The sequence below is a fragment of the Aptenodytes forsteri genome, unplaced genomic scaffold, assembly GCF_000699145.1.
Source record: "Aptenodytes forsteri isolate BGI_AS27 unplaced genomic scaffold, ASM69914v1 Scaffold1, whole genome shotgun sequence".
Taxonomy (NCBI): domain Eukaryota; kingdom Metazoa; phylum Chordata; class Aves; order Sphenisciformes; family Spheniscidae; genus Aptenodytes; species Aptenodytes forsteri.
The window spans coordinates 3,202,027-3,217,589 of record NW_008795035.1 but is presented as its reverse complement, the minus strand read 5'-3'; the positions used below and the strand labels follow the sequence as shown (position 1 = coordinate 3,217,589).

Below are 15,563 nucleotides of genomic sequence, written 5' to 3'. Positions count from 1 at the left end.
ATCATTTTTGTTATTGTTCTACAAAATTTAACTGCTGGAAAACTGTGGGAGAGGCGAGTGTGTTTTATAATGGAAAAAAATGACCACGTAACAGAGGGATGCTACTAGTGGGCTTCATACCCAGCAAAGATGATATACTGTAGGGACCTGAAACTTTGTGGAAATAAGCAACAGGAGTCAGTGCACAGACCAACTAGCTGTAACTATTGAAAAGGTAAGACCTTAACTTCTACCCTAACCTTATCAGTTATCTGCAGTAGTTCCCTTCAGCTGTTGAAGTGATTACATTTTATTTTATGAAAAAATGTTCAGTTTACATTGGCTCCTGACTCTTATTTTACCCATCAGGACAAGAAACCCTCCTTTAATAGTGAGCATTGTGGATTTGATGCTTGGTAGTTTTTGAGATGACTCTGTGCTCATTCATTTGAGGTACTTCCTCTATGGTAAGGATGTTCTCAGTGAGAGAACATCATCAATTTCTTTGGATTTCTTCTGAATGGCACCCAGTCACTGCTGATGGAAGGGTGCTAAGTGGAGGTGTACATCTCTTCCACTTTCAGTGTGAGCAAATTTTACTCTATCCATACACAATGTTATTGGCAACAGACATCTATTTGATATGGATATAAACTTATGATCACACATGGATTAATTTTGATTCGCATCATCAGCTTGGTATCTATCCCAGGATTATGATGGATATGTGATAATCTGAGACTGAGGCTCCCTTTCTGGTCTGTCTTTCTCTTCCTGTGAGGAATGAGGTGGGTTACCATATCTGTGTGTTTGAAAGCTGAACTGATGCGTGGCTGTTATGACCAGAGATTCTTACAGCAGCTCTTCCTATGTTGTCCTGTCCCTCTGTATACTTTCACAGGGTTTGAACCAGTTTATACTTGGCAGTGTGTTTTTTTGGTTCTACCTTTCCAAATCAAATCAAAGCAGAATTGCTGATGCTCTACATTGATGGTTCTCCAGTCTCTCAGCAGATGTTTTATGTAATGCCAAGAAGGTGACTGATCATGGACTTAGGGAAATAATGCCTCACTGTTGTAGTTTAACCCCAGCTGGCAACTAAGCCCCCCCCAGCCACTCCCTCACTCCCCACCCCCCCGGTGGGATGGGGGAGAGAATCAGAAGGGTAAAAGTGAGAACTCATGGGTTGAGATAAAGACAGTTTAATAGTGGTAAAGCAAAAGCTGCACACGCAAGCAAAGCAAAACAAGGAATTCCTTCACTCCTTCCCCTGGGCAGGCAGGTGTTCAGCCATCCCCAGGGCTCCATCATGCATAATGGTGACTTGCGAAGACAAATGCCATCACGCCAAACGTCCCCCCTTTCCTTCTTCTTCCCCCAGCTTTATACGCTGAGCATGACGTCACATGGTGTGGGATATCCCTTGGGTCAGTTGGGGTCAGCTGTCCCAGCCGTGTCCCCTCCCAGCTTTTCATGCCCCGCCAGCCTGCTCGCTGGTGGGGTGGGGTGAGAGGCAGAAAAGGCCTTCACTCTGTGTCAGCACTGCTCAGCAGTAACAGAAACATCCCTGGGTTATCAACTGTTTCCAGCACAAATCCAAAACACAGCCCCGTACCAGCTCCTGTGAAGAAAATTAACTCTATCCCAGCCAAAACCAGCACACTCAATTTGCACAATTAAAGTTCAAAATTATGATTTTTTGGCTTCACAGAAAGGGAATGGATTTATAATTCCTGATTTTTCAGGATTCCTGTTTCTAGGTAATCTTTGGTTTTAAATCAAGATATCTTAGAGAAATTTTAATTTTACAATGGCCCAGAAACATTATCAGAACAAAGTACTCTCCTTGGAGAACTAAGATACTTTGTGGTTACTGAATTCAGTTCATTTGGACATTAGATTTCACATGAAACATCTAGAATTAGTATGAGATTGTCTGAACACAGTCCTGCAGCAGAAGGACTATCAGGCACCCTAAACACTGATGGTCTCAGTCTTTGTTTTATTCAACGATTGGATCAAAATCTGTCATAAGACCATGAGATCCTCTGATCGGAATGCAATCAAGTAAATAAAGCTATGTCACTGACAATACCAAAGAAAATGTGTGTGCTTTCTTGGCATCTGAAGAGCCTGCTGGAGCTCACGCACATTTTCATAAGGCATTGTAATGGCAGAGAAGCACAGAAATAGTTTTGTACTTGGAAAAGTGGTTCAGCAGTTTCTGTTCACATGGAGGACTTAATACCACCTAAAGTAATTTTGACAATGTGGGGGTTATTTCTTGGATGTCAGTCACAGTCTCTGTGTACAATAACTTAAAGATAAAAATGAAACTTACTAGTTACAGGAATCCTTTAAGATGATGTACATATGTATGCTCCACTTTCATTGTCCTTCAGAGGCTTTCAGAATCTTCCTCAGATCTTTTTGTTTCCAAATTTTTGCTTTGGAGAGAGACCTGAGGTGGTGCCTGGTTCACTTCACCCTAACATGCTCAATGTGGGGAAAGAATTCACGTGGGTAACTGAGCATAGCGTGTCTCTGAGAACCCTTGAATGGGGTAAGTGGTTCTCTCTTCATGATTATGTTGCAATTTGTGAATGCATTTGCTAGCATTTAAACTTATTTTTTTGTTCTTGGTAAGATTAGATTTTTTTACAACCACAGCATAACTGAAAATTGTCACTCTTTATCACTCTATATTTGGATTAAAAGCTTTTCTCCAAAAGGTATTAACAGTTTTGAGTATATTTCTGTAATCATTTCCCATAGCTCTTCTGATATGCTATGAGTAATTTTATTTTAGAGTTATTTTGTCTTAAAACACAAATATTCCAAATATGTAGCTCACGCTTTTCTGACTATACAAGTATGCTCAAAAAAGGAAAGCTGAAGTAATGGCCTGTTGATGATCTCAAAGCCAGAAACCTTGTAGAATGCCTGTTAAAGGGCATCTGGCATTAAAGAGAAATGAGGAAAGGTGAAAGGATTCAGTCTGGAATTAATTGCTGAACTGGCAAAACTTAAATTGTGTTCTGAAGTATTTTATTCCACTGCTATTTTGTAATTCCTCTAGACTTTTTTTTGTCTCAAATGACCATTTGCAGACCTTTTGAGTGTTGCATTCTTTGGCACTTAGTGCATACAGAATAGGTTCTCTTGTACTAATACCAGATGCCAATACTTTCCTGACTTGTCCCGTTTCAAACTAAGAGGTCCAAGTTGTGAAGCTGCCTTTAAGTATTCCTGTTCTGCAAAAAACATTGAATTCCTTGCTCTCGTATTACTAGGACCTGGATGCCTGGTAACACCAGTCCTGTTTTGGCTGGCATTTATATAGCGAGACATTTGATCTGGCATAAGTTGTTTTTGCATGGGTTGGAGTTTATTGCCATGTTTTTTTCTATATGACTGTAGGGAAGATAGCAGTTTGGGGAAAGACAGAATCATTGTACAAATCTGCTTGGTACGCAGGATGAAGTGTAGGGGACACATCTCCAGCTGAGGATCTGCTCATAGGAATCTTGATGATATACAGACAACTTTGCTGATGCTTTTGGGTTCTCTTTGATCCAAATTCTTAGCTCATGAGACATCAACACTTATTTTTCATTTTCACATCAACTGTTATGTTTTCACTCCGACTCCCTGACAGCTTTAGACTGTCTGGTCATGCTATAGGAGGAATGAAAAGAACAGCTTTATCATGGACAGAATATCACTGGTACTGTCTCCTACTGCTTTTCCTGTTTCTTTTGGAATGGAAGACCTATTTTAATGGTTCGTAGGAGGTTGATGGGCTGCAGATATCTTTGGGGAATTAATAATAAAACACAGAAAACATAGCCTGTCTTGGAAGCTTAGGAGAAAACTGTTTTGTCTTATGAAGGTGATGCTTTCTCTTGTAAATTTGGATCCTGCCCTCTTGCTGTATTAGAGTAGGTTTGTTCAAAGCAATAGGAGGAATTGTATTTGTAATGTGAATGAAAATAGACCCATATAAAGTGCATGAAGCCTTTTAATTTTTTTACCAGAAAAGGAATAAAAGATCATTCTGCATCCTTTTAATTTTCTGGCTGTTTAGATACTGGAACATTATAATTTTATAAGTATTCATGAAGCTGTATTTTGCTTATTGCTACTTTATAGTAGAATCTTGGCTGGAATAAATAGTAGTGTGATTTGGGCTATTAACAGATGAAAGACTTAGGAATTGGTCTGCTGCATATATTTAACATAAAATGCAGCTAGTTAAAAGCTATAAAACTATTGAATGTTCTATAACAAACACCTGATGCGTTCCAAGTTTATTTTTTTGAACATATTCTATAAGCACTGTGGACAGGGCAGTGCTTATAGTCAGTTGTTATTCCGTTCCATTTAGGAATGGAGCACAATGACAATTAAGACTCTCTTGGGTATAGTTACTGCCCCAGGATTATAACTACAAAGCAGTCAAAATATTATATGGTGCCAAAGGTTATCAATAAGTTCGTCAAACTAATCAAGGAAATATTAGCTTTACTGTGAACAAAAGTCTTTAATAATCAGAAGTTCCAGTGTTTAGGTAGATTTCTAAAGGCTTGTTTAGAATTGCTCTGTCTGTGATTGTCCAGCACATATACATATTTCGTAATGATTTAAAGGAACATGGTTTAAAATAATGCTTACTGCAAACCAACTTGCTTAGAAAGAATTTTCAGTGGCAGGAGGTGTAAAGAAGCTTTTGAAGCTCTGAAAATCATACCAGATGAGGGAAATGAAACTTCAGATGCTGTGATGAGGGGTATCTGCACACAGCCCAGTGTGGACTGGCTAACCAGCCTGTGCAGGTAATTCCACTAATTTAACTTCACTGCTTCTAAATATGGGTCAGCGCATTAGCAGTTAAGATATCTCTACTTGGCACGGTATTGTGCTGTCCCTTAGCAAAAGTAATGAATGGTTTGTGTTGAGCTATGAATGTCTTATTCAAGAGCCTGTTAATTTCCTGTGTGGAAAAACTCAAAATATCTGGTATTTCGCATGTATAAATACCAATTTTCTGTTTACTTAAGTTGCTGTGTCTGACTCTATTCTCAGTCAGTGTGGATGCTTTAGTGATACAGTGCTTTCCAGGCAGACTTTTCTGTGGAGTTTTACGTTATAAAGGGAAAAGAAGATGTTATGAAATGGGTTTCATAATAAACTTTACACTTGGACTTTTTTATGTTGAAGTGACATGTTTACAGTTTCCTTATTAACAGAAATTTCATGTATGAATACCTGCTTGGTGCCTACCTTGCAATTCTCTCCCCATCTCTGCCAAACTTGCTGAAAATATTAGTTAGGTGACCTCTGACAAAAGTGTGTGCAGATGGGAAAAGCACAAAAGTGGTGGTCCAGGCAATGGATTACACTGAATGTGCCCAAGTCCAGGCTTGCTTGTTTCCAAATGAATATTTACAGCTTCAAAAGAAGAAAAGACTTCCAACAATGCTAGACACTTAGCTTTGTCAGCTAAAGAGACTGAATATGGGAAGTCCTACAGAATACTGTATAGAAGCATAGTGTTACAATGTAATGTTTGGTTTAGATATGTTTTGATATGTAAATTTATTTTAAATTGATGCACAAATTAAATTAATATTTCCTGTATAAAGCAACTGTAGTTAACTTTTTAAATTTTATATGACTAAGATAAATGTACGAGCACCCAAACACATGAACAGGAGTACATACTTTTTAATATGAACTTAAGGTATGTGGTATTGCCACACAAAATACTCGCACATATAAAAATGTTTGTTTTACTCGCACATATAAAAATGTTTTATTTATGGAAGTGAGTTTTACACTTTGAAATTTGTGGATTCAATGGGCAACACTTCCACATCATGAGAGGAGATTACTTCTTGAGTAAGCATGATCATTGTTTGCCTCATAGTTGTAACACCAAATTTGTGCATGTAAAGGTTTTATGTTGATTCCTTCTACTGTTGTTAGTTTAAAAGGCCTTGAAAGAGAAAGCTCTCTTTCATAGATGGAAAGTCACAGTAAAAAAGTTCTAGTATTGTGTTTATTTACAGAAGTGTCAGACTGGTTTACTGTACCTTAATGTTTGTTTTTTTAAATCTTCCTCAAGCTAGACTCTTCAGAAATCAAAAGCAAGGCTTTGTAAATCACAATGATGTGTTACTGTTTGCAAATCATATTCACATGAAGCCAGACACTGTTTCTTTGCTTAAGAGCCGTCTCTCCTCTTCCATAAGAAAATAATTTCAGTAGCAAATATGGAACCACAACTTTGACTATCTGACTCTATTTCACAGGATGTCATAGATATGTGTTGCTAGTGAGTAGCTGGGGTTTTTAGTAGTGCTTATTGGTTCCTTTTGAATGTTGCCTGTCAGGTTTCATGGTGACTTATTACTTCCAAGGAAGGCAATCCACAATTCAGTATGTCTTCATACTGATTAACTGGAACAGGATTGCCTAATTTTTGTATTGAGCACAACTTGGTAGCCAAGCTCTTGTTGGGATTAGTACTCTTTAATAATTGATTTCATACTTAACAGGTGAACAGTAGACAGTCTAGGCAGTGGCATTTAGATATGAGTCAACTACAATATATAGCATTCATTTGGTCTACAAAACTGAAGACTGTGGATCTAAGATTCCATTTAGATTGCTAGTAAAGATTAAAACTTCCATCTTGATCAACTTCTATCTTGACCTAAGCTTTGTTCTGCAAATTATCTGGAGAAATAATACTGAAGATAATTGTTTTCTACAACTGTTTTCTTTAAAGATTATCCAAATGCATTAGTGCACCTGTAAAACTAAATAAAATTAAGTTAAATATGCTGCAACTAATATACATTTCTCCACTTAAGATAAAGTACAGAAGACAATAGAAATGGAAAACTAGTGCATGCTGGCTCTAGATGAAAATGCTGCTATTGAACTCTTTCCAGAACAACATGTACTTGGATCAGTATTAAAGGGAAGTATTGTGCATGTCTAAGCCAAATGACCTAGTACATTGATAGTGCAGAGCATATTTCACAGTTACACAAATACCTAAACTGTTTTTTCAGTCCATAAAACAAGTAAATTAGAACTTAAGCTAAAAGCAAAGCAAACCTGTCTGCCTTAAGTATTTTTGCTTTGAAATTGACTCCAGTAGCTTAGTACTGTTATTTTACTGTTATGGAGCAGCACTCTAACTCTTAGTGATTTGACATTAAAGAACCCCTCAAAGCTGCACTGTTACCCACTGTGCTGATAGGTAAAAATGGCAATAGGCTTCCACTTTATTTCAGTTCTTCAAGTTAAAGTAATATTTATCAATGAACAGGGCTTTTTTCTCCATTATAATAAATGCCAATATAGAAGATCATTGTAAATGCTGGCAGCAGGAAATATTTTTCAAGGAAGTGAAAAGAGCCTATTGTCTCATTTCTGCTTTCATTTCATTTATCTATATCTTTCACATTACTTTGCTTGTTTTCGTTTCCTTTCTCTGTCAACCACTGTTTTTCCTTTCTACTCATGCATGCAGTGGTTTGTCAAAGACGGTTTTAGTCTGTATGAATCACTGAGGAATCTTGTGGAAAAAGTTAAATACGTCACCAATTAAAAAAAAAAAAGAAATTTCATACCTTCTTTTAAAGAAGGCTTGTTAATAAATGACACACTGTCAACTTCAGTAGGTGATCTTAAGCATCCATTTTGTATTTTAATGCTACAGTTTTTATACCACTGTAAGATTAAATAATTATCTGTAACTTAAAATGTTATTAATTGTGAATGTTTTCTTTTACATAGATTACAGAATGAAAAATGGATGAGTGTAAGAGTTAATGACATCATTAAACTTCAAACCATATATGTTTTGTAGTGCTTGTGGCAAAAAATATGGTGATCAAACACCAATATGATGTGGATAAAATTTAAGGTCCTACAGTTTAAGGTGCTACATGCATGTATAGAATACTTGCTAATTCGTGCAGATCTACCTTAAACAGGTTAAAAAGACCACAGGTCTGCTCACAAGCATAGCTCTATGTTAAAGTGATCATATTTATGAATAACATTTCTGTTGTGCACATCACAAAATCAGGGTGTCTTAGTAAATTGGTATCACTGATGCCAATTTTTGGCCACATCTTTATACTAGGCAAGTATTTGTTTATTTGTTTATTGTCAGAATTTTCACCTTATTTTTCTTTCCTATCCTTTTTGTTTTCATTCTGGTTTGTTTACATTTTATAAGTTGGAGTGAAGGGATGAATGATTCCAAATATTAAAAGCCACTTTTCTTTTTTCTTATTGTGAAGCTTAAGAATTATTGCTTGAGAAGACTGCTTAAGAACTAATATTCTTACGTCCTAGGGTATTGTATTTGGTTTTATTAGTTTAACCTACTGATACTATTACAAAATATCAAACTATGTTTTAAAAACCTAGTAAGCTTTTGGAAATGACAATACTGTAGCCAATAGGCCAGTTAAGTCAGCTAGGCTGACCTGAGGAAGTGATTTTTTTTTTTCCCCACATTAACACTGGAGGATAACAAACTGAGGAGTTTTCACATGTTCTATTCCTTCCCAGTGTCTTCAGCCTTAATCCCCCCATTTGTTTTCCACTAATAATCTGAAGCAACCTTCCCTTGACTCAAGTGCAGCTCCTTAAAACACTCTTGAGCTGTAGCTGTGTGGCCCTGAAGAAATAGGAAACAAACCCTTCAGCTTTCACTGTTCTGAAGAGACCCTTAGCATTATAAGTACATTTTGAAATGTGCCCTATTACTTTCAACACACGGGTTTTTGTTATTCTTTAACTTCAAATACTTAAACAATATCTTGTCAATCCTTTGTCCTCTTCATTGCCAACTGCTACTCTGTAATTTTTTTCCACAGATGTGACACTTCTAGTATTTTCCAGACAAGACAGTACTAATTTTAAATTAAAACTAATTTTATATACATGGAATACATTATACTGGAGTACAGTTATACTACAGCCCTCTGTAGTATAACTGCAAAATTGTATCTCGTCTTCCACAATAAATATTTTGTATCTTATCTGTAAAAAATATGTCTGTATTTTTTCAGGTAGGATCAAAATTCTTGGTCAGGAGATTATATTTTGATTGAAAGAACAATCAGGTTCTCGTGCTGGTGTGTTACAAAGTCATGATGCCGTGCATTTACACATTATACATACATATATGCCATGGACATATACCTCACTTAACCCTTAACATATTAAAACTGGTCTAGCTGTGTTGGTACAGCACTCTACCTCATCTACTTAGTTGTAATGAAAAGCAAGGTTGTATTACTTAGAGTAGAGAATGACTGTTTTAAAATTCAGATTCTTTTACAAAGTTCTACAATGCATTGCTGTGTGGGCTATTGATGTCTTCTAAATTTCTTGAATAGCTTGAAATTTCCTTCTCTGAGACCAGAAAAGGACATGATATAACTCCTATTGTTCAATTCTAACTTTAAAAAGTTCCTAGTTCCATTTATAGCTTTTGCACCACTACTCTGACCATGGAAAGTATTTGCTAGGCCCTCCTACAATCATTTTCCAAGACATGTCTGCTTTTAACTGTGAAATGCAAAGGGTAGACCTAAATGATAGTTTTTATTGGCTGGTAGTTTCCTTCGAGTCCCTTTCTAGTATTCCTGTTAAGTTTCCTGTTTGTTTACTTACACGTGGACTACATTAAAAATTCTTTAACTTGTATGAAATACATTTTAAACAAAGATATAAAAAAAAGAAAGAAACTGATTCATGATAACTAAAAACCTGGTTGTTTCTTGAATATCATAATGTAAAAATAATTCTATCACTTTTTTGAACTGATTTTTGACTGATTCTGATTGGGGCAATGTTACAACAGTTTGAGATCCGCTCATAAACCTCATTTTTTGAAGGTCTGATGCCCTCTTAAATACTGCTTCTTATTAGTTGCTGGCAAATGAAATGTTCTAGAAGTTGCTAAGGAAAAGGGCAGGAAGTGGCAAATGCGTTTGGCTGGGTAGATATGGATGCCAGTGGAATCAGAGTTTGACTTTTGGATCGATTCTCAATTAGTCCCACTCGTGGTAGAAAGATCACTATGTACATATATTCTGGATGGACAGATTAAGGTATTTGATGTATAGGGGTTTGAGTATCAGAAACTTACCTCCTGACATGGAGGTCTTGGCAAGAATACTAAGGTTCGTGCTCTGGAGGAGCGGGGAAGTCAAGGTACCCATTAGGGAATACAATAGAGGGTTGATTTCCTTGCAGGCGATTTCTGCAGAGTGCTTAGAAATAGGAACTTGTTAGCATCTTGGTTTTTTAGATATTGTAAAGTTCTGAACTCTTTAGGGGGTCTTACTCCTCCTAGTAAGACTCTCCCTCCTCCCTGTTGCTTGTCAGGTATAGATTTTTGGTCTTTGAGGATGCTAAGTAATCACCTATTGTGGGAGGGGATGGTCAGGAGATTTTCCTCCACAGACTAAACTGGGACTTGCATTTTGTTTGTTTTTCTTTCCCATTTCATATGAACAGAAGGGTTTTGCTGTTTGTCTAAGCAACTTAATACCCAATGCAGGTAAAAATGGTATGTGATATTTCTAGAACTCAAGCTGACTTGAGGGTTTCTCTAACAGAAGTTGTACCGATGGGAGAAGATATTGGAAGTCTTCACAAATGTGTTTGATAGCCTCGTTCCTTTTAGAAGAGAAAGAAGATTTCTATGAAGTCCATTCAAATGAATGAACTGAATCTGTTTAGGCTTAAAACAGTCTACTTGGAGTTATGGCGTATGTTTTAGAAGCTAGTTACATTTAAATGTAATGAAATTGTGGCATGCTGCTTAATCTGTGCTTATATTCATTCACTTGTGTATTTTGATAAACAGGGAGAGTGTTACAGTTGTTTAGTAAGCAGTCAAGGAGGATGTAGCAGGAGAGCAGTGTGGCATAGGCAAGTTTTAAACTTCATTTGAAGGGTTATGGTAATTTGTTACATGTTTAAATATAAGGACTTGATTTGACTCATCTGGGTGTAAAAAATTCTTTTACGTTATCATGAATACATGGTAGCAAATATGGACTAATTGCTAATTTGTTTCATTGTCTAATTGCTATTGTTTCATTGTATTGGGGCTGCTTGTAGCTTGAATGAAACATTGTTTTCCTGTGTTTTAGTCAAAGTTGTTTGATGTTAACTAGGACGAATTTCGGGGAATATTATGTCCTTTCTTGGAATACAGAAAAGGGTTTCCTAAGGCTCTGTTTATACATTACATGGCACTTATTTCTAAACTCATGCATAACTTCATGAACAAAAGCTTTGTGGGAAGAATATTAAATTATTAGTCCCTGAAACTTTAAGCTTTGTTTTCGGGACTTACTAAGCGCAGAGGCTATGCTGGACAGTACAAAGGGTCTTTCGGTAATGGTATATTTACAAGCTTTTAATAACAGTGAAAATATGAGCTTGATATCTTGAATAGATCTCATTCTTTGGTATACAAACCAAAAAAGGGTATTTTGATTAAATAACTCATACAATTGTTAAACTCATGCAAATACTTTTAACGCTGGAACAAATATTTATACTGAACTGGGGTTCATTTCTTTAGTTTCTTATTAGAATTTTATAGGCGTTACAATTTTTCCAAGTAAGGGTAATCTAAAAATATCAGAAGCTGCACATACTTTGGTCTTATTTCTGGATGAAAGTACAGTATATGCCATTTGGAATTTAATACAGTCTTGCCTAGCAGTCTGATTTTTGACTGCTGTTGTGATCTGTTTTATGTAACTTATGGCAAGTTTACATATTTTCATGACTGTTAAACTTTTTGCTTAGGTTTAGTATATTAGTATACTAATTTAGTACTAGGAGTCCTTTACAAGGAAACATCCAATACCATGTGGTCACTCTGACAACTTACCATGAAATGGAAAAGGAGAAAAATAAAATATCTATGTTCAGCAAAATAGCTGTGTTTTAGTACTTAATTCTGCTGATGGCATACAGGACTAGAAGAGTGTTTATGTTTATCTTAATTTAAAACAGTTCCCAAAATGAAGAACTGAAATCAAAGACTTCAGACACAAATCCTTATTTTTAAAAATGAAACAATAGGGTAGCCAAACTCAAGCGTGGATTTAGCAAGGAATTAGTTGTAAATCCCACTACCCTGTCATCGTCCCTGCCCTGTTATCATCAGTCACTGTGGTGTTTTGTGCTCTTCTAAGTGACATGGGTGAGACTGGACAAACTATACTTTGTGTTAACGTCGCATTCTTTAACCTGCAGGAGTTCATTGTTAATTCTTTGCTTTCCTATGGTAAAAGACTTAGCTTCTTATGTGCAATGTCTTTTGGGTTATAAATCAGTAAAAGCATCTTACAAATTAATAATCTAGAGTAAAAAAAAGGTAAGGTAAGTTAGTCATATAACACTTAGGAGGAATGGAGATGAAATTTAGGAATTCTAGCTTGCGGTCAGCCTGAGGTAGCTGTGAACAGACCCCATTACACTTATTCTACTGTACTATAGAATCTTCTAGTGTTGAGGTGTTTAAAATTACTTGTTTTCACATAATGCTGGTGTAAAAAGAACCACTGAATAACAGACTTATTTTTGTATATCAAATGGCAGTTACTTACTCTTAAGGCTTCTTTTGCTGTGACAAAATAGACTACCAAAATTAGTGTTGCTGAGGAGTCAGATGCTCAGTCTTATCCCACAACAGCTCCACGAAATCTTTAAAGATTTCTGGCTTTCTTTTTACTGTAATTAGCCAGTGTAATTGAAATATGTGAGGGAAATAGTGACATGTTAACAGGTTGACTAGCACAGGCAAATAGGTAAATGATAGTCAAAGCAAGTAGATCAAAGCAGTATGTTCATTTTACTCAACTCCAGTTTGTCTCCATAGATTACTTTTACGGTCAAAAAATCAAGAGATTCTTCTAAATGGCTATTCAGTGCACACAGGTTTCGCACCGTCTCTGAATGTAGTTCTCCAGAGGAATTTCTTTGATCATGAAGAGATGGAGATTTTAAAGATACAGATGTTACAGGCCAATTTAGCCAGCCAGTGCAGATGTCTAAAACTGAATGGTGTGGCATAGAGCCTAAAACTAAAGCTCTAAAGCTTGTGATTTTTATTCAGATTTGACTGTGATAAGTGTCAGATACATCAACTGTATCAATCAAATAGACTAATAATGAATTAAACTTAAAAAATCAATCAGCTCATCCTGCTAAAAGTTCTTAGTAATTTTTCTGAAATATTTACTTATTAAACAGTTATTTCATGTGAATTATGTATATATTAATTAAGTATTAGCCTACAGGAAAATCTTTATGATCAGCTTTAAAACCTTGAAAATAGTAATGAAGAAAATAAGTAACCAGTGGCATACATATAACACAAAACATAGCTCATGATAGAGGATTTCTGTCCGAGTGAAAACAATCTGACAGGAAAAGAAATGTTTGTGTGATATATTGCTGTCTGATGGAAGAGCTTAGATGACATCTTTAGCAACAACTTTAATATGAAAGAACTTAATTATATCAAAATGAAATACATACTTTTTTGGGGGGTGAAACCAAATGTGCTCTAGATTGCATAACGGGCAATTATTGCACATTGCATTGGGCTACACAGTTTAGCAATCTTACATTAACCAGTGTAGTTCAGTTCTGACACTTTATATTGCACTTCACTTTTAACCTTCAGGGTATGTGAATTAAGGACAAATGCCTTGTTAACTTGGAACCAGTGACCAAACTTGGGGTACTTTATTTATGTCACCTCTGTATATGTGGGTGGCCTGTGATTTCACCCTCAGCTTTCTGTTCCTGCAAGCTGTAGGTTGCCGTCTCTGTTGTCACTGTAGAAGAATTGATTCCAGTTGGCTGCTACAAGTGTTTGCTTTTGTCTTACATCACATGATGTCCAAGATGCTGTTAATGGAATCTCTTTAGAATATCTTGCCATCTGCTGCACAGTACTGTATGTTTGCTGGTTTTTCCAAATTTGAGCATTGCCTAATTAGGACCATGGAAAAAATTAAACAAAAGTTGAGGGGGGGAAGTAATGGGACAGCTGAAAAGAATCACTGGCATTCCAAAACGCTCTTTAAATAAACACAAGCTGTGTTCCATGGTTAAACATGCACTGTACTTGTCTTGAGCCTCAGTTTTCTGTCTGCGGTATACAGCATTTAGCCAGAGGATCATTTCTGTTTTTGCCAAAACATTTAAAGAAAGTGTTCTATCATAATGCCACTGAAAATGCGGCCTGACTTTATAGCACAACAGAATTAGGAGCTCAATCACAAGCAGAATACTAGAAATGTGAATTTTTCACTCCTCCCCTCCTATTTTCTTGAAAACCTAAATATTTAACTGTGAAAGTTTGAGGCAAATGCCTGATAGGTGGATGTTTCAAAGGACAGGTAACATCGTTTCACTCCTAATGCTGTCCATTTGATCCCAAGAGCAGGTTTGTTTTATTGTGATAGCTTAACAGTGATGTTTCTCTATAGGGGAAAAACAATTATCAGGTGCATCTGGAACCTGAGCTCTAAAGAGTAATGAGACATGTTCTTTGCTATGTGTAATCTTTGTTTAAAAGCAAAGATATGGATCTTATTGGCCAGTTTTCTGTTTATTAGTCTTTTTTTATTATCTGTGGATTTAGAGTTCTTTATTTGTAGTGCATAAGGCTGTCCTACTTCTCTGAGCCAACCAATGCAAGGAGCCTGAGGTATTCACGAGTCAAATTTGGGACCTGATGTAATCAGCTAAAACTAAACTAGGAAGTCTCCTCAGTTTCCCCCTGAAGTCAGTGGAGATAAATTTTAAGATCCTTTAACAAGTGATTCAGAGAAGTCTTGCATGTCTGCTGACTTCTTTTTAATGGCTTTAATTGCAGCTTGGAGAACGTGCCTGACAAATTCAGGTGCCTAAAGTTGTTATATTTCTTTTTCTCTCCTCTCATTTGTAGACACTCAACTTATATGTTTACGAGCCCCCAACAGCTGAAACGATGAGGTGACTGCCACATCAGAGGTGTCACAGGACAGTAAGATAACTACTTCATATTGTAAGATTAATGTCAATATTGCTTCCTTCATTCATGACAGGCAATCTAAAATTTTGATGTAGTTCATCTTGGTGGAACTTGTGACATCAGCAGCTTCTACCTTTTACCTTTGTTTACCTGCTGTCTCTCCCTTGTGTATTTGGACTGCTGAATTTTTCACAATGTTTTTACAAAATACCTGGCTGTCAGCACCACCAATATGAAAATAAATTTAATAATTATATTTGTATCTACAGAATACCACTTCATAAGTTTTAGTCAAACTTGATTCTTATGATATGAAAAGGTTTGCTTGTCTTCTGCTCAGAGGGAGGAATGTTATTGCAGAGTGATACATAGTATAAAAAAAAAATATATACCTAGTCTTTATTGGATGTTAGTCCTAAGAACTCTCTCTCCCTCTTGTTTTTCTTTTTCAGGGGAAGCTGCTAGTGAAACTCCTAAAAACAAGTTAGATAAA

The 15,563-nt window shown here is 36.2% G+C and overlaps 1 pseudogene; it reads left to right on the top strand.

Moving 5' to 3' along the window:
- The first annotated feature begins 2,472 nt into the window (after window positions 1–2,472).
- LOC103896702 overlaps window positions 2,473–15,563 on the top strand; it is an 80,774-nt pseudogene continuing 67,683 nt past the window's right edge.